The sequence below is a fragment of the Varanus komodoensis genome, unplaced genomic scaffold (genome assembly GCF_004798865.1).
Source record: "Varanus komodoensis strain SLA01 unplaced genomic scaffold, ASM479886v1 scaffold28, whole genome shotgun sequence".
Lineage (NCBI taxonomy): Eukaryota > Metazoa > Chordata > Lepidosauria > Squamata > Varanidae > Varanus > Varanus komodoensis.
This window is the reverse complement of record NW_025335727.1, coordinates 140387-159605: the sequence shown is the minus strand read 5'-3', so window position 1 is coordinate 159605 and position 19219 is coordinate 140387. Positions and strand designations below refer to the sequence as shown.

Here is a 19219-nt window from a genome sequence, read left to right as displayed (position 1 = left end):
AATAAACCTCTGTGTCCAGGTAACCTTCTATACTGCTGCATATGTAGACTGGTTACACTGGAGAGCTGTTTCGGAGCCGTTTCTGCTCATGTGAAAGATGGCGTGGAAAAACAAACAGATGCATGGGAAGCAGCTAATCAACCCTGAACATGCTTCAGTTCAGTGTTTGCACTTTCCTTTCCAATACGAAGGGACTTGCTGAAATAAATTTTGACACTTACTGTTGTGTTAGGGCTACTGGTACAGTTAGAATTACTAGACAAAGTAGTCTTCAAATGAAGACTGAAGGCATAAAACTTCAGGAAAGGATCTTGCAATTTTGACCAACTGGATTTATGGAATGGGCATTAACAGAAATACACTAATTAGAATGCATGTATAAAATACTAGTTTTGGTTTATTATGCTTTAAGTTATCTTATGGACTGTTGGTGATATGCTAATTTATTTAAACCAAATCAATCAACAAGTTGATTGCCTTGTTAAAAAAAGGTGATTAATTGATTTCAACAACCACATGTTGTTAAAATAATAGCAAAATATTGGCTAAATGAGTGTCATAATGCTAAAAGAATATACCAGTAATTTAAAACATAAAAAAATAAAACATTTTTTTCAGTTATACCATTTCAGCAACAGGTATTTTCTTTGAATACTTCCCATGTACACTTCTGATCTCTCTTCCCTATAAGGTATTTTAACCAGTTTGTTTTTAATCTTTCATGGGCAATTATAGTTCAATAAATAAATAAATTATTTTATTTTATCCATTGAAGGCAATTCTATACTGTTCAATTAGACAAGCTCTCAGAATGGTGCTCAGAAAATGTCTTTTACTTCTTTTTCAAGGACTGCTGTGATTTCTTTTTCCTAAATGGCTGTCATTTTTCCTACACGTAAATGACGACCTGGCCCATCTCTTTCCCTGAATGGACAGGAAGAGTAACATCTCTCTGCAACTCTGGAAAGTCAATTCTGGTATCACTTACAGCTTACAAGAGAAGAACAGTGTTGTATCAACACTGGCACAAGTTCTCTTGGCACCTGAGGCAGGGAGAACGCATGTCGCCCCTGCACTGTCCGCTCACGTGGGTCTCCACGAGTCAGCAGAGTCAGGAAAACTGTTTGCAAAGGGTGCGGCAGGGGAAAATAGAGGGTGCGCAGGCCACTGCTGCAGAGAGAGAGCCCTTCTCTCCTGCTGTGGCAAACACGATGGGAGGAAAGTGCTTGGCAAGGCTCTTTGGAGCACCTTCTGGAAGCAGCAGCTGAGGAGGGGACAGCACAATTTGCCCGCCTTCCTGTGCCACGGTCTCATCTTGCTTTGTGGTCGGCTTCGCCCAGCCAGAGGCAAAAGGGTAGTGATGGGGAGCTGAAACAATGCAGCGGTGAAGACCCCCCACTGGCCCCCCTCTTGTTCCATGGTCCCTCAAACTAGAACGAACTAGATTGTAGCACCTCAGGAAAGTTCCAATTTTCCTCTCCATCCCCAGAGCTCCTAACCTACTTCAAACCAATCTGCTGAAACCTCAGGAGGCCATTACATTGTCCTCCAAGAGTCTCTCCCTGCAAATCTGGGCTTAAACATTCAATGAGTGTGTCCCCTCTGCCATAGCACTGATTGGCTACAGCTTCACCGGACTGTTAACCAAGGACTTATCGTGGAGGCTCCACTGGCCGCTTGTATTTTATTTAATCATCAGTACCCTTTACATTTTTCTTACTAAAGTAAACAAGGCCCATCTGGTCTTTATATGTTTTATGCAGGCAGCTGTGAGGCATCCTGTGATGAACAAACACCAACCTACAGGTTCTCATTCTGTGATTTTCCTTATCAGTTCCTGGGAACACCAGGACCACAGAAGCATTAATATTACGCCTGTAGACCCTTGCATTCATTGTAGCAAGAGATCGTCTTTTTCCTATGTACCGGTACTACATGTGTGGAGTAGGGTGCCCCATTTTTAAAGTCGACACCTCCGCTCACTTCCATATGCAGTTAATAGGTTGATCTCTGGTATGTAAACTGAAATCTGTTCATGCACCAATATTATCTGAAAATCACTGCCTCTGATGTATGAACTAACACCTCCCTCCAGCTAGTTTTCCATTTTCATCCTTGCACAGAAGAGCTGGTACTGTAGGAGAAACTATTTTTGTACCTCCTGAATTTTGGGATGGGAACCTCTTTTAACCCAAGGACCACATATAGTTTTGAAGTTCTTAGTGATCCTCTTCTACCAAGGGTGGCTTCCAGAGCAAATAAATTTGACTGTTACAGTGTGCTGACAATCCTATAAGTACTTTATGATCGTGAAAAAAAAAATCAAGCGATATACCAATAAATTTTGGCAGTTACCCAAATGTGGTTGCCAGCATTCACTGATGTGTGTGTGAAAAAACACGAAACTATGTTTGTGTCTATTTTTATTAATGAGATAAAATTCTATAGGGTCTCTCAGCATTCAAGTAAGAATGTCCAAAATGTAGCAAGTACTGTCAGTCAATGTAAGCCCTAGAAAGCTACATGAGAACCAGAACAAAGGGAGCTATTTCTGCATTTCACACAAGAGAATAGAATATAGATGGATATAGCTGGAGCAACAGAAAACAGCAGCTTTATCACAGCAAACCTCAGCATAATTCAAGTCGACAAGATGTCATACTTTAACATGGTAAACCAGAACCTGCTTTCTATGAGCAGAGAGAGTCTATTTAGAGAATTAATCTGCTTGTTGTGACAAGGCATGTTAACATGAGCAAGAGTGAAATTTGGTTCCATTTCAAGATTTAGTTTTCGTTTTGTTAGCTTTGCTAGTTTTTGTTTTAAAGCAACAAGCTTCTGCAACTATTATAATTGTGAGGCCTGCAAATATATGGGCCTCAGTAGGTTCCCATGACAGTTCACAAGTACTCCGAAGGGGACATTTTAGTGTTCTGCATGGACATGTCCCTCCTGCATAGCCGACAAATAACTGATATTTTCAATAAGTTCACCCCACTCCTCAATGCAAGATGACTCTAAGGCCTCTGCTTGAATGAACTTAAGCCTGTGCTTAGCTGAGTCCTCCACTTTCTGAAACAGTCTGTTCCACTGCAGAACAGCTCTTACGGTTAAGGAGTTGCTCCTTCCACTTATCGTTAATCGGTTCCCATGCAATTTCCATCCATGGGTTCTAGTTTTGTCCTCTGGAACAACACAGGGCAAGTCCGCTCCATCTTCTGCATGACAGCCCTTCAGTCTGTTATCTGTTCAATGACAGGCTAAGCAGTTATCTGGTTGCTACTAACTAATCACGAAAAACATACGCATGCAAGCTGAAAAAAGTATGCAGCACAGAAACTGGCTTCTCCTGGTACAGTACAAAGGCACAAATATCCCAAAGAGATCTATGATTAGGATTATCAACAGTCAGCTAATTATTTCACTGAAAATACTGAGATATTTTAGGGGCCTCAATATAGGATTCCCAGGCAATTTCCCATCCACTGTTGCTCAGATCCACTCTGGCTTAGCTTCAGATCATTCTCTGGCCTCCAAACAGTTTACAGTTTTATAAACCACGACCCACCTAGCCAAGTCTACGAAGACAAAGATACCAAGTGTACAAAGTAGTAGCTCAGAGCCTGCAGGGAAGCCCAAAAGAAGTTCTCAAGTACTCACAGAGATGGGTCAACAAGTGGCTAAACAGACACAGAAGCCTCCTAGCTCACCTTCTTAGTAGGTAGACAGCTGGAAAATGGAGTAGATTGTGAGATGACATTGCTTACAATAAGGATTATCTGAAACTTGCTGCCCTGAGACCACCATTAGTAGTCTCTGCCTTAGCTTTATTATGCTAAGCCCCAGTCCAATCAGTCCTCCTTTCCACGGCGTTTGATAGAACTTTTTACACCAGTCAGATTTTGCACACACTCCTCATTTTCTCCAGTCCAGGGAACAAAAGGGGAAATTATAATAATGGACCCAGAGACAAAAATAATTATAATAGACCCATGTCAGTTGTTAAATCCCTCCTGCTGGGATTCACTGTCAGTTCCCAGAGCTGCCATTTGGATCAGAAGATGTGGGTTCTATATCTATACAATTTCAATAAGCCAGAATTAATGTCCCCACTAAAGTTATTTTGGGCTGTGATACCTTCAAGTCCAACTTGAGAATGAGACTTAAACGTGGGGATCATCTTCTTGGAGCAATTGGATCAAAGCCCATGTCTAAGCAGCAGTTACTAAAACTACTAAGCATTTCATCATGTGCAACTTCAGCATTATATGCCGTTGCCGGGAAAACTGGGAAGCGCTTCACCACCTAAGCTCCAGACCCAGTAGGCTGAGACAAAAGGAATGCCTCCAGCAATCTTTCCCCCGCATTTCTTTCCAGAAACAGTGAAGTCTTAACAAGCAATGTAATCCAAGTCTTACGTGTCTCCAGTTGAGGACTTTTAACAATTAAGGGCTGGGGAACATTTCCTAATATATTATGAGTTGCAGTAAATAATTGATATGGGACACGTCCAGTACGTAAGTGCAGATCGGTCTGTGATGCGGCAGCAACGGGAGGACCTGCCAAGACGACTCGAGTACCTGCCCTGCCCTGTTCGGGTTGCTTCCTTTTTCATTCAGAAAATGTGGGTCACATCTGCAATATGGGTATGTCGGTCATCAGGGCAAATTGACAGGATCCGGTTTATTATGAAGCAACCGAGACTGGGAAAGAGGGGCAAGCTCAAGTTATCCCTTGTCCAGGGCTTGGCTAGGCGCGTCCTTCTCAAATAGATCCAGGGTCCCATACAGTTGCCGTGCCCTATCCTAGCCACACCCCACCCACCCACCCACCCATTTGCTGCCGAGGAAGTAACCCCACAAAACTGATCGTTGAGGGCTTACCTGGAGAAGGACACGAAGCCTGCAGTCTTAAGCAGCCTGGTCTGGAATGAGTTAATACGGAAGGAAAATCAGCACATTTCTCTATGGGGTTCTGCCATCAAGACTGCCCAGCCTGATTTTTGCGACCTCCCAGCTTCTGTTCTCCCCCCTTCCAAGAGGAAAGCTGGTAGAGCCCTGCTCGCTCTGTTAACTGCTTGCTCACACAGACACGCTCCCCGTCTGCTGCAGCCTCCCTCCAGCACTGGCTTCCTCAGTGCCAGAAGTGCGGGGAACGAGCAGCTCCAGCCCCGGCCTAATTAAAGGGCCAGGCGGTCAGCGTGGATAACGGCACTGTGGAGAGGCGATGGCCAGCTTTCGGCAGGCGCTGTCTTGCTCCTCGGGATGATGAAGCGTGGCCGTCAGAGGCTGTGCGAAAAGGAACATGTTATACTGAACGCATGATAATGGATGCAGTCTGCACTCCTCGCACAATAAAACATAACACCGCACCTGGGAGCAAAGCACTCCCGATCCTGCATCCGTGAAAAGCAAGCCCTGTGTCCTGGATAATTATGCTCCTCTGCAAAAAATATATATATATATATATATATATATATATATGTATGTATGTATGTATGTATAGTTTATTCTTGCAGCAAATGTGGCACTTAGTAGAATGTTTTGGCAGAGGAGAACCAGAGTGTCAGCTGCAGGGTACTGGGAAGAGAACTGGTATCAGAGGCTTCAGCAGACAGATTGAGTAGTTGATTTATAAGCATCATGGCTAGAAATCTGAAATCCATTTAACTGAGTCTGAGAAAGCTGGGCTTCCTGCTTTAAGAACCCCAATGCTCTACTGAGTAACTGCAGCACACACAAATTTGGGATATGCCCTGGAGAACTGCTGCCTGTCAAAACAGATGAATGGATGGACTGTCCCTAGCCCTGATCAATGAGTTATTTCTCATGGGTTGTCTTTGCCCTCCTGGGGCCAGAAGCAGAAATCAGTCCAGAGCAGGGAAAAGTGGCTGGAGTAACTGAGGTAAGGCTGGGGCACAGGTAAGAGTTCAGCACCGCTTTTCCTCACGCTTCTCTTACTATTAAAATCAGCCAGGGCAGGCACATGAAAAGGACACCGTGTTACTGTCATGTCCAGGTTGCTGTCTGTATTCAGTCACTGGAGAAACTGAGTGATATACATGCAAATGAGAACCACAGCATAGTTGTATGGAGACGTATACTTGAAGACATGCAATATAAATCTTTGACACAGTACAATATTTTGATTTTTAAAATAGTTTTGTTCAGTCACAAAGTCGTGCCCAACCCATCGCGACCTCATGGACAACATTCTTCCAGGCTCTCCTGTCCTCCACCATCCCCAGAGTCCACCCAAGCTCACACCCACTGGCCCAGTGACTCCATCCAGCCACCTCATCCTCTGCCGTCCCCTTTTGCCATCAATTGTTCCCAGCATCAGGCTCTTCTCCACTGAGTTGTTCCTTCTCATTTTAAAATATTGCCCTCAAAACAAAATATACAATCTGTTGTTAGGCCCAGTTCTAGTGGGTTACAATCAGCAGGAGTCTTGGTGGAAGGCCCAGGAAGTTCTGCATACATTAATTCTGTTTCAGTGGAAGATAATGTGGTTCTCAAATACCCAAATCCTGCAAATCATACGGCAGAACTTGGTACAGGTACAGTGGACATACAGGTGGGAGGTGGTGCAGAAGGCAGGGGCTTAGCAGTGAAAGCACCTGGTTGGCAATGCCTGCACAGGGCCTGTGTCCTCCTCTTGTGTAGGATTGTTGGGAAAATTTGGGTAAGCCCTGTCTGAAAAGCATTACTCCTGTGTGCTTTTTTGCATTGTGGGATCAAATCCTGTACTCCTTCTCAAAACCAAGTTGTCACTGTTTAAAATGGCCTTCACCCCCCCCCCCTTTTCTCTCACCTTTAGCTGTAGGCTACAGTAGACAAATATACATTGTAAATAGTCATTGTTGGAATTCAGTTTACAATTATCTTTTGATAGCCCAGAGGGCTTCATGTGCCCTGATCATGCAGAATGTTTAGAGTCGAGACAGGGGTCTGAGCTTATCATGAATAGTTTCTAGTAGCTTGCATGTCTGAGCAGACCTGGAGATGGGTTCAAGTTACTCAACTAAAGTGTCAATACAGACAATTAGAAATATTTTAATCTCATTGTTACAGTGTGATTGACTGACATTCCTTTATCTGTTCTGTACGTGATGACCTCAGAATCTCATTGTAATCTCTGCATTCTGCCATCAATGGCCCTGTACCTGTGCACCTATAAATGCCCTGCAATGGTACTGAAGCTTTGCAGCAGAGTTCACCGCTGCCTGCCCGGTAATGCAGCCTGCATTATCGTGTTATCGTGAGTGTACCGCGGGAACCTTGGGGTAAAACAATAAAGCCTCAGATGATCTGGACGCTTGGTCTTTCCCACGAACCCGAGTTTTATTCCCTCTTCTCAAATTGAAATTCCGGGATTCTGACAGGATCACTTAACAAGAGCGGAGCCTTGGCTGTACAAGCAGATCCCTTGCTAGGCAGTTTCCAGGGGCTGCGTGGGCAACCTGCAGCAACCAGACAGGAGCTCCTGGAGCGGCTGTCTCCCAGCTTGCTGCTCCTGGCCGTGGCATGCCCTGCTGCTGCTGCTGCTGCTGCTGAAGTTCCAGAGTTGCAGGTGGGCCTCCAAGGGCAGCGTCTTGCAAAAGGGAAAAAGGAATGCAGAGAGGCGGATCAGAGCCTCGCCGGCTGCAAGTCGGCAGTCACAGATTTGGGTAGAGATCTCAGGCAGGAGCAGCTGCTGCAACTGTGGCCACTCTTTGTGCGAAACTGTAGGGCAGCTGGAAGAGGATTTGGATAGCTCATATTCTGGCCTCTCCAGTCCTCTTCCCACCCAGCCCGTTAGAACAGCCTCTCGGAGATCTTGTGCGGGGCTTTCCATCTTGTCTGCAATGGATGAGGAAGTGGGGACGGAGTGCTGACTGGCTCGGGAGGGAGGGAGGACCACCGTTGACTCACACTGGCTGCATTTACACGTTACAACAAGCCATGGTAGGAATAGCTTGTCATTATGCATGGATCTGCATAACCCTGCATAGCCCTAACCCTAACCCAAATCCTCACGGAAAAACCATCTGTTCCAGGGTTTCCACATTTCAGCATTGCTTCTCACAATGCGTGAATTCAGTCAGAATGTTTTCTGTATTTCCACAATTATGCCATCAAGTTTGGTGGCAAAAGTGGCTGTGGTAACTGCTTTTTTTTTTTTTTTTTTTTTTGCTCTCCTGTTCTGCCTAGCAACTGATGAGGTAGCTGCAGCCACACTCGGATTGGCTGCCTCATGCTGCTTTCTCCTACCGACTGCACACAGCCTTCCTGATGCCCAGCTGCAGCCCTGGAGCATCAGCAGCAGGGGGGCCTTGCAGCACTGCCTCCAGGAGCAGTGGCCATGGGGTGCCCACGCCTAGAGCCCCTGCCCGGTGCTGGAGCGGTGGTCTGAAGCAGCCGTGTTGGTGCAGGCACAACCATTGGGGTGACGACTCTGAGCAGCTCAGGTCTCTCTCCTGCCACGCCTGTCTTGTCCGGGGCATTCCTGACAACTCAGGAATCCCAACAAGCTCTGCTATTCCTGGCAAAGCAAAGTCATTCCTCCTGGCCAGCTGGAAAATGTTCAGGCAGACGTCCAAAGGATGCACGCCCCTGTTCTGGACACAGGTACGTGCGCTGACCCCTCCGTGTGCACGCCGGGGGCACGGACAAGTGTGCAGGCAGGAGGGGTGCATGTGTGAGAGGGTGTGATTCCACACTGGCACAGAGGTCGTGGCAGGGAGCACTCCTCTGAAGCAATGGGGCTACTCTGCTAAGTAGGCAGTTGCTTTGCACAGCAGCAGAGAGCCCCCACCCCCGGCAGAGGGTCAGGGAGGAGAGGTGCATGCTGGGATTGATCCCAGCTGTGGCGGCTGATGGGACACGTGCAGCCATTTGACGGGAAGATGGTGTGGTGTTCTTGTCCTTATGTCTGAACAGCACCAGCATCTGTGGGCCGCAGGACTGCTCCTTAACTCTAGTGAATTGAAGAACTAAACACATCGATATTTGAACTATTAATTTACTGGCTGAGCAGTTATTATACCTGGGCCATTTGGGGCAAAGAAGACTCTTAAATGTGTTAGTCTGTCAGTGCCCATCCAGCAGCCATATGTGCTTTGTGGAGAAACGATCAAAAATGGCTTTCATCTTAGGAGAATTCACAGTTATTCCTTGGAGCATGTGCCCCTAAACACTTTCCACTGTCTCCTCATGTCAATTCGGGTCAGAGTTGGCAGAACCATGTCACCTAAATATAGACATATTGTATAATTTCTGTATGCTTACAGACACTGGGAAGTTATATTTTTTAGATAACTGGATGATATTAAACAAACAATATTAAAGAAATAAACAACGCCGGGTCAGAGCCTCGTCTCAGACCATTAAGAATTGGCAGAACCCCTTCTGACACCTGGCTTTCCCCTGCCTACTCCTATTTGCACTGCAGCAAAAAAAAAAATGTGATTATGATCAGTATGTCCCTATCCATCCTGAACGTCCATAGTCGCTCCTCCCCCAAATATCTCTTTATCCTATGTGCTTCATGGCCAGGTATTCATGTTTGGGCCAGGAGAAGGAAACCTGCTTGCCCTATGGGTGCTCTCATTTTTCTTATTCCTAAATCTCCAGGTGCCTGGGAACATAGGGGAATGTGAGTCACCCCCCCCCCCCCTTTAAAAGGTGCATTTTGACAGCATTTATTACTACATATGTCCTTTTAGGAGGAAAAATAGCCATGTTGATAGATGTGAAAGAACGATTTGAAACGAGGGAGTAGAAAAATTTAAAAGGGTAGCCAAGAAAAGTACTTAGCCCAAAGGAGAGGAGGGGCCAAGATCAGATAGCGCAAGGTACTGGGAAACAGGCACTAGGCAGGAGGGCCAAATACTTCCTGATTGTTTATTGCCGAGCTGGGCAGAACAAAAGGAGCCCATTGTAGCCCACCGGGGGCAGGGCTGGATTGGGAAGAAGGGCCGGTGGTGGGGCAGCGCGGAGCAGGCGGGCGGAAAGGGTGCAACGCTCAGTGCTCTACTAGCCAATTAGGGGAAAGGGGGAGGGAAGAGGTGCCCGGAGCAGCGTTCAGAAGGGGGTGTGAACATGTGCTCCGGCGAACAGACAAATGGGAAGGAAACCATTCTTTTCCGTTCCCTTCATTGCAATAAAGTTTTAAAAAGAACTCTGCATGCCTGGAATATTTTTCCCTTCCAACAGAAAGGGAAGAGTGATCATAACAATGTGGATCCCTGTAGAAGATCCTCTTTTCAAAAGTGCTGGAATTTTGACAGCCAGCTGTCAACCCTGTTCCTTAAAACAGAGGAAGCTCATACTTTTACATATTCCTGAGCACCCGGAGTCTTGGGAACAAGTGGAAAGTGAGAGCACCCTGAGGACAGTGAGGTCTCTTCTTCCAAGAAGTGGGTACAAATCCCAGCGCATGAACATATGCTGCGGTGAACAGAAAAATGGGAAGGAAACCATTCTTTTCCGTTCCCTTCATTGCAATAAAGTTTTAAAAAGAACTCTGCATGCCTGGAATATTTTTCCCTTCCAACAGAAAGGGAAGAGTGATCATAACAATGTGGATCCCTGTAGAAGATCCTCTTTTCAAAAGTGCTGGAATTTTGACAGCCAGCTGTCAACCTTGTTTCCTTAAAACAGAGGAAGCTCATACTTTTACATATTCCTGAGCACCTGGAGTCTTGGGAACAAGTGGAAAGTGAGAGCACCCTGAGGACAGTGAGGTCTCTTCTCCTTCCAAGAAGTGGGTACAAATCCCAGCGCATGATCTCCAGAAAAAAAGAGGAGAGGCTGAGAAAAAAGCTGCAATGATTCAGAAACAGGCTGAAGCTCTCCAGCCAGTGGTGATACCCTCAAAGTGCCATCACCCACAATGGGTTGCTGAATCCTGCAAACCCAGTCACTGGGTATGTTCTCACATCCTTGTCTTGAGAAAGTGATCTTGCGTCACACACAAATGCAATTGCAGAAGAGGCTGGATGAATTGGCAAGGGATCTGTGCAAGGAAACGGCCTTTTAAGGTCCGTTTGTTTTTGCGTTTGTTTAGTTCAATTAACTATGCACAGGCATGAAGGGACAGATACTTTAAAAAGAAATAATTACGACTCCACCAGCTCCCTCACAAAAATTTGTTAGAAGGGGTGCTATTGTCCTCCCACTTCCCTTGGGGTGAAGATCAGCACCCCCATTCCTCTTCACCCAAAAGCAATTGCAATCCATCTCCCATTAGCTTCACTGAAGTCAGTGTGATTTAAATCTGAGTAGATATGCATTTTCGGGTGTGAAAAGGCATTAAAAACTATTTTTTCAGAGGACAGGGCAGGACAGAGGGGAAGCAGGAAAGCAACTGAGGGCTTTCTCAGAGTTGTAGTTTTGCCGAAGCCCTACTAGGATGCTTCCGCTTCACCACCATTCCCAACCCAGTGGCACTGCTCTGTGTGGCTCCAAAGTACTACCACGAGGTTAGCACATGCAGGCAGAGATGGGGAAAAGCAGAACATGTAAGAAAGGTGCACTATATCTGATCTGAAGAAATGTGGTATCTTGCAGAGTTGCGAAATGTGCAATAAAGGTCTCTTAAATTTTAAATGTTCAAATTATTGAATTTTATCTGGCCAGGGTGGCTTATTTTATATTGCATTTTGTGTTTTTAATCCAATGTTTATATTTTTTAATTTAAGATTATAATTATTTTAATTTATTGTTGTAAGCCGCCCCGAGGTTTTGGCGAATGGGGCGGCATAAAAAAATGTTTTAATAAATAAATAAAGGGGCTGGTGCAACACCCCGGGTGGAAAGATTGAAATATGTTTAGCTTAGAAAAATGGAAATTAAAGAGAGACATCGATAGAAGTGTACAAAATTATGCAAGGTGTGGGAAAAGGGGATAGGGAAATTCAAATCTCCACCCATCACTGGTAGATTTGAGGCCAGGCACTGCTCCTCAGCCTAACCAACTTACTGCATTATTTCTAGGACTTAAAACAAGGACATAAAAATTCCACATGGTCAGTCCTGAGCTCTTTGGAGGGATATTTGGATAAAGCCGCTTTCCTCAACTGGGCACTCTGCGGATGTGTCAGACTACAACTGCCATCTTTCCTCTCAACAAGGGGGCTGTGAGCTGTGGTCTTGCTGGCTGGGTATGGTGGGAGTCAAGTCCAAACCATCTGAAGTATGCCAAGCTGGGAAAGGTTGAGGTAAATAAATAATGCAAGCCAATGCAAGGACAACTACCAATCCAGTGGAAGACAAGTTAAACATGTTCTGCGATTGCCCCAAGCACACAGAACAAGGGCATAGTTGTGAATTTTAACAGCAAAACAGGTACACAAGTGAAGGGCACTAAACCCTTTCCATTTTATTTCTCCCATGAGCTTTCCTTTTGGTGAGGGTTTTAGTAACGGAGCCCTGACAGGAGAGGAAATGCCTAGGAAGGCCTATTAAGAGAGGTGGGAAGAAGCCTTCTGCTGGCAATATGGAATCCATCCCCCCTCATTCTACACGGTTGGGCAGTTCTGTGTCAAAACGCATAAAACTGCTGAGGCACCATATCTAGGTTCGCCCTCTGCAGTCATTTCAAGATCCACATGGCTTGCTGCCAAACTTCTGCATTACCCCAAATACACTGATGAATAAGGAGATTAAGACGACACACACAAGTACATCCTTAGCTTCCAGTATGCTGTGTGTGTGTGTCTGTGTCTGTGTGCGAGAGAGAGAGAGAGAGAGAGAGAGAGAGAGAGAGAGAGAGAGAGAGAGACTTGCCACCTGCTAACCTGTTATCGTGCACCATGTGGCCCCACGACGCATCCTCCTGGCTCTGAGGTGAGAAAATTTCTGCTGACTGCAGCAGAATGAGCAGCCCTTCATTTGGCTGCATCCCTGAAGACATGCATTGAGTCGGCACATGCAGTCCAAAAGTTCACACAGCCCTCTCATTACAAAAGTCCACATTAGCAAACCTATGGTTCTCGATAGACTACAGGACTCTCCTGTATCTGCTTTAAGGGTCTGGCACATCAAGGAAATTCTATACACATGTTCCTTCTACTGTGCTTTAACGATGCAGTTAAAGCCCTACAGAAAATGTACTGTAGCAGTTTGCTTCCCTGGATACGAAGTAGTATACAAAGGTAATTTCTCTCTTCTCTGGCTATTAATGCCAAAGCAAAGCACTATTTCTGCTGCAGTAAGATTTCATGGAAATTTCAGTACTATATTATACTTACCAACTGGTCACTAAACACTGTAACACAGTATATTTCTCCTATAATTTGGAGGAGAAGCAACCAAGAGTTTTCTATTAAAGCTGGCATCGAGAAAGAAAAGATGGTGGCCATGGTTTCTCCAGCCTATTCTTCTGTTTCTTTCATTCATTCTCCATGTCTGAAATACTGCTCTGCTTGTTACAGCAGGCAATGGAGAGGTGGATAAACAATTTATTTCAATTTTTTTTCTATTATTATAACAATTTCTATGCCGCCCCATTCACAAAAAGCCTTGGGGCGGCTTACAACAATGGCTGCCATTCCAAGCTTAGAGCTTGAGAAGACTTACTAGCATGTACATGTGTGTAGGACCAATTCTGGAAGGGCATAGTTGTGTGGAGTGCTTGTGAAATAGTTTCTCTTTTTCTCCCTCCCCAGGGAAGCATGGGAATTGTGTTTCTATGACATCTCAAACATACAATTTCTATCCAGTCTTCTTTACGGGAAGACACATCAGCAGAAATGGCATAAAACCAGTATCTTGCATGTTAGCCTCTACTCTGAATCTTTAAGGATATGATTGGCTAAATCAGGAGGGACAGGAAGGTATATTGGGAGACCTCCAGCATATTGACAGTAAATTTGGTGTTTTTATATTTTAATGGCAATGAAAATTGAAAGTTAATCTTTATTTTATACTTTAAACATCTGCCAGGATTGGCCTAGTACGATGAGGGTATTAATTGGTGATCAGTGTGGTACTGGTGTTGGACTATGACTGGTGAGACCTGGATTCTAGTCTCCACTCTGCCATGAAGCTCACAGGGTGTCTTTGGGCCAGTCACTCCCTCTCAGCAGAGCCTATCTCACAGAGTTGTTGTAAGGATAACATAAAAGGGGAAGAGTTATGGACACCACATTGGGCTTATGGGAGGAAAGGTGAAATATAAACCTAACATATAAAATGAATAGAGGAATAATCATTGGTCAGGTCTTTGTGCAGCTGTATTAGCCTCTTCAAGAGTTTTGTGTACAATCCAGATATAGGTGCATAGTTGTATAAACAGTGTATAATTCATTGAGTACCGTAGGTTATTGACTGCATAGTGCTCCTACCTCTAAGTTTTCCTTGGCTCTGACTACTGCACATTGAGGCTCTGACAAAAACCATATTAAATCCAACAAACTTGAAGTCTTCCCATCTCTGGGCTAAATGACCAAATAAAAGACATGGGAGAAGAGTTAGGCCAGAAACATACGACACTTGCTAAAATCTGATTGTTATGTTACAATTTCATGAAAGAAAAGCACTGGAGGTATACACAGGGAAAGCCTGTTGTACCGGACACAGACCTGTTCGTATCCTATTGGAGGTGAATACATTAGAATGGGATGGTTAATTCCAATCTAGCTCCTGCAAATACTGCATTTCTCTTCCTCCCAATGGATTATGTTGGGGTAAGATGCCAACTCCCATCTTCCTAGCATAACGAGGCCAAGGAATATGTGCTCATCTGACAGCACAGGGACATGACTTCTTTTATAGAAAGCCAAGGATCAGCTCCATGGACTTTTAATTAAGGAAAAGTAAAGCCTATGCAGATGGGCTCACACAGCTGTTGCGAGGTTGCCTGAGCAACAGTAACCTTGCCTTTGGGTATTAAGCAGCAGAAGGTGCAAACGGACAGGGATCTGTTAATCCTCAGCCTAGTCAGAGTGAATAAGGTGTTATACAAGGATCATATGACTTCCTGGGATGAAAAAACCAGGGACTTTGTTTTAAGTACAAAGTGACCTTGTTGTATCTCTGTGTTCGAAAACTGGCCGTATCCTACTTGAACGGCACACCTGAGCTTCACCATGTTGTTCTGCTCCCCTTGTGGAACACAGAAAACCTAAAGAAACACACACACATTTTGCAAGCATGAATATGTATTATTCTGAATTTGTGAAAAAGCAGCACAAGTATTATTACACTGCACGTACATCCTGCCTGTTTGCTCTTGCGAGAAACTCAAGCAAGGTAGCTTACGTGTTTTTGTAGCTATGTGCCATCAAGTTGCCTCCAACCTGAAGACCCTATGAATGCCTCCCAAGCCATCCTGTCCTTGACAGACTTGATCAGGTCTTGCAAATGCATGGCCTTGGCTTCTTTCATCAAGTCAATCCATCTCATATTTAGTCTTCTGCCTTTGTCTTGCCCTGGCATAACTGTCCTCTCCAGTGAGCCTAACCTTCTCATGATATGTCCAGAGTGCAACAGCTTCTGTTTTGTCATTTGGCTTCTTGGGAAAGTTCTGGCGTGATTTGATCTAGGACCCACCTGTTCATCTTTCTGTCAGTCCAGGCTCTTCACAAAACTCTCCTCCAGCACCATGTTTTGAATGCAACCATTTTCTTCTTGTCAGCCTTCTTCACTGACCAGCTTCTTAACTCTTGGCTTTGGTCTTCAGTGAAACTTGATGGTCCTTTTCTAGTTCCTTGATTGCTGCTCTTTGAAGCCTTAGTCTTTCAATTTCTTGGCTGCAGGCTCCATTTCAATTGATGATAGTGCAGAGGTATGTATTTTTAAAGCACTTTCTTCATTATTAACAGTGAACTTCTGTAGCTCTTCTGAGGACATCATTTTTGTTTTCTTAATGTTCAGCTGCAAGCCCCAATTTTGTTCTTTCTTCCTTCACTTTAATCAGGGGACACGTCAAGTCATTTCTGTTTCTCACCTGTCCTTAGGAATAGTGAATGTTTCTTCTGCCATCCATCTAGGCCACCCCTTTTCTACAGGAATTGTCATTTGGCATTCTTCCCTAATATCTGTGGTTTCAGTCCACAGTTCTGCTCATGGTCTGTTGAGTTTAGTAATGCCTATCTCTTCTTTATATGGACTTTCCTTTCCTTGGGAATGCTATTTAATGTTACTGGTACTCTGTTTCTGTTGGTGATTTTTTCAGTTTTACTCTGATTTTTTATACTAAGAGTCCATAGCTGTTATCTGTTTCTGGATTTATTTGGGCAGTAAGAATACAGATTTTCCATCTGCAATGTCCAATTGCATAGTCTGTTTGATTTCTGAATTGGCTATCTGGTGATGGCCATGTATAGTCCAGTTGCTTGAAGTATGTATTTGCGACGAATATATGCTTGGTTTCACAGAATTCCATAAGCTGTTTTCCTGATTCATTTCTTATCCATAGGCCAAATTCTCACACATTTGATTCTGCCTTGTTTTCTACTTTTGTGTTCAAGTCGCCTTGCGTGGACTCCGGGGAATGGTGGAGGACAGGAAGGCCTGGAGGAATGTTGCCCATGGGGTCATGATGGGTCGGACACCCTAACCCTCTTGAAAACCTGTGTGGAAATTTTCAGTTTCTTGTTCCTTAGCATCTATGGTTGGAACACTGAATGATGTTTATGATCAGAACCCTATTCTGAGTGACATGATTTGGTCAAACTCTGTATTATAGCCACTTACTCTCCATTCTACATATTGCCTCAAATTGCACCTCCATTTCTTCTGTGTTTGTCATTTCCAGAGTAAAACACTTTGTTTGCCTGACTGAAAATATCCCATTCCAGTGCACTTTAATTCACTCAAACCAAGTAGCATGATGTTTCACCATTCCAGTTTTCGCGTTAACAGTTTCCAGTTTGACTTGATTCATACTTCTCAGATTCAGTGTTCCAATCAAACGTGTTATGAGCATAGGGCCTTCCCTTTACCTCTGTGCATATCAGCCCCTAGATTTCCTTTTGGCTCTGATCTAGCTGCATCATTAGTGACAAAACCATTTGCACATATCCTTTGCTCTTTCCCAGTAGCTAGTTGAGTGCCTTCCAGGCTGTAAGTCTCATTTTCCGGCACTACCTCTTGTTTCATTTTGGGCTGTTTCATCATAGGGTTTCCAAGGTGACAAATCTTTCTGACACAAAGATTTTAAACATTTTAAATGAAACATAAACAAAACATAAAGCAAAGATTTCCCCTAAATCTCCAAAAAACTGAATTGTGAATCAATAGATTAACCTATTCTAGTAATTTCTTGCTGAAGTGCTCATCCTCCACTTGCCAAGCATTCTGCCAGTTTTGGTGAAGTTCACTAGAAATAGAATTGAAGTTCAGTGGGAATGTTTTTCTTGTTCAGTTGAATCCACATACCTGGTGGCAGACCCCGGTCTCTTAAGCAGTCTTCATGCAAAAAAAGTGCACTTTTTTTCTTTAAAAAGGACTAGATATAACACTATCCTCTTTCATTGCAATAGCTTCTTAACATTAAAAACAGGGGGAAACCATATACTCCAAGACAACTAATACTTTTAATTTGCAATGTACACCTTTCCACTGTGGTAATCTGTAGGTAACTTAATTGCTGAACCAAGTTAATTCTAGTGATGCATAACAACACACAGGACACTGTTTCATTGGAACAGCATGTGTTGATCTTAAAAGTTTACTTTCTTGCAACTTTCTGAAAGGTGGTTCTTGATCAGCAACTAAAAGGCACCATACCTAAACCCACAACCTAAATAGTTATGTTCTCTGCCTGCACACACATTCCAAAAACCAGTGATCCACTTCAAAAAATTTTGTGGGGGGTAAATTTATGAATACACATTTGTAATCTGAATTGGACTGGGATGCAATTTTAGTGATAATTAAGTTGTTGAAGAAGAGCAGTACATACAGTTTTTACTACTTAGGTTCTGCTTCATGCACCAAGAGAAACCGCAGGAGAGTGCAAGCAAAAAATTCGTAATATAGACACTCACTGTGGCTAACTTGATAGTTTCCATGTATTGTTTACTCTTTGTATCAACTCTCAATTTATTGTTAGCCAAATGCTCCTATTTTCTAAAAGATATTTTGTTCTATCCTACTGTTTTTCCACATTATGTTGTATTTGCCTATCTGTACACTGAACACAAAGGAGCATAGATGATTGATGCAAAATCAAAGATAATGCAAATAATTAACTTTTATTCAACCCTCTACCCTCAAACTGTAAAGGATAGAAAATGATGCAATTTGTGAAAACAAAGTTGGGTCAAAGTAGAAAAATAAGGATGAATTAACACAAAGTCATCCACCATCAAAGAAAATATTTGAAAAAGGAAGCAAAAGAAGAGAGAGAAACTACCCCAACAAAACAACAAAGGACAATAACAAACAAACTAACCATGAAGACATGAAAAGATGAACTATTTTATCAGTGAAAATACTATGAATACGTACAAACTGAGGTATCCAAGTAATAGAAGCTCTATCATGAAAAGAAAGACTAAGATCATAGAATACCTGACAAAAATGGTGCCAAAACACAAAACACTACTGGAAATACACATAGATTTAAAATATTATTCACAAGATTTCATAATCTCTTTAAGTACATAACATTTTAGCAATGACAATACCACTACAGTGTAAACAGCACCCTCTCATGGTTACATGAACGGATTTCTAATGAAAAACCAGAACTTAACTTTTAGAACAATAAGAGAATTGATGCAGCTAACAACTGAGAGTGGCAAGTTCAGCTGAATAATGATTAAATGTTTATGCAGCTTGCCGACTTTCATGAGATGTTGAAATGATTTGGGACAAGTGTATGCCTTAATATACAGGAAAATAAATTGTAAGGAGCTGTTAATACACCTAGAAGTGGATTAATAAGAAAAATAATAATATCCAAGACGAAAGAAAGACCATAACATAACAATACAGAAAGATAAAAATGGTACTAAGGAGACACAGCGACCAGAAAACACTGACAAAGGAAAAAATATAGATAATTTAAGGACAAACGGGAGACCATACGAGGTAAAGGGCCGCGGCGCCGGCTGCACTGCAGCAGCGCAGCCCGCCAGGCAAAAGGGGCTGGGCCCGGAGGCCGCTGGCGGGCGCAAAAGCCTACAGCACCCGGTATTCCCAGGCGGTCTCCCATCCAAGTACTAACCAGGCCTGACTCTGCTTAGCTTCCAAGATCAGACGAGATCGGGCACTTTCAGGGTAGT

General features: G+C 43.7%; 1 protein-coding gene and 1 pseudogene across 8 annotated transcripts in view; both read right to left on the bottom strand.

Annotated features, from left to right (window-relative positions):
• VWA5B2 (von Willebrand factor A domain containing 5B2) overlaps window positions 1–5089 on the bottom strand; it is a 40057-nt gene extending 34968 nt beyond the window's left edge. For 4 of the 8 annotated variants that reach the window (XM_044434469.1, XM_044434476.1, XM_044434471.1 and 1 more), the window contains exons 1-2: window positions 4884–5089; window positions 3661–3729 (exon numbers count right to left, since the gene is read on the bottom strand). The gene's annotated coding sequence lies outside the window, so the exon portion shown is untranslated. Of the gene's footprint in view, window positions 1–3108; window positions 3634–3660; window positions 3730–4883 lie in introns of those variants that run through there. The other 4 variants (XM_044434472.1, XM_044434473.1, XM_044434474.1 and 1 more) reach the window with 2 other exon arrangements.
• Window positions 5090–19112: 14023 nt separating this feature from the next.
• On the bottom strand, window positions 19113–19219 carry LOC123025708 (annotated as a pseudogene).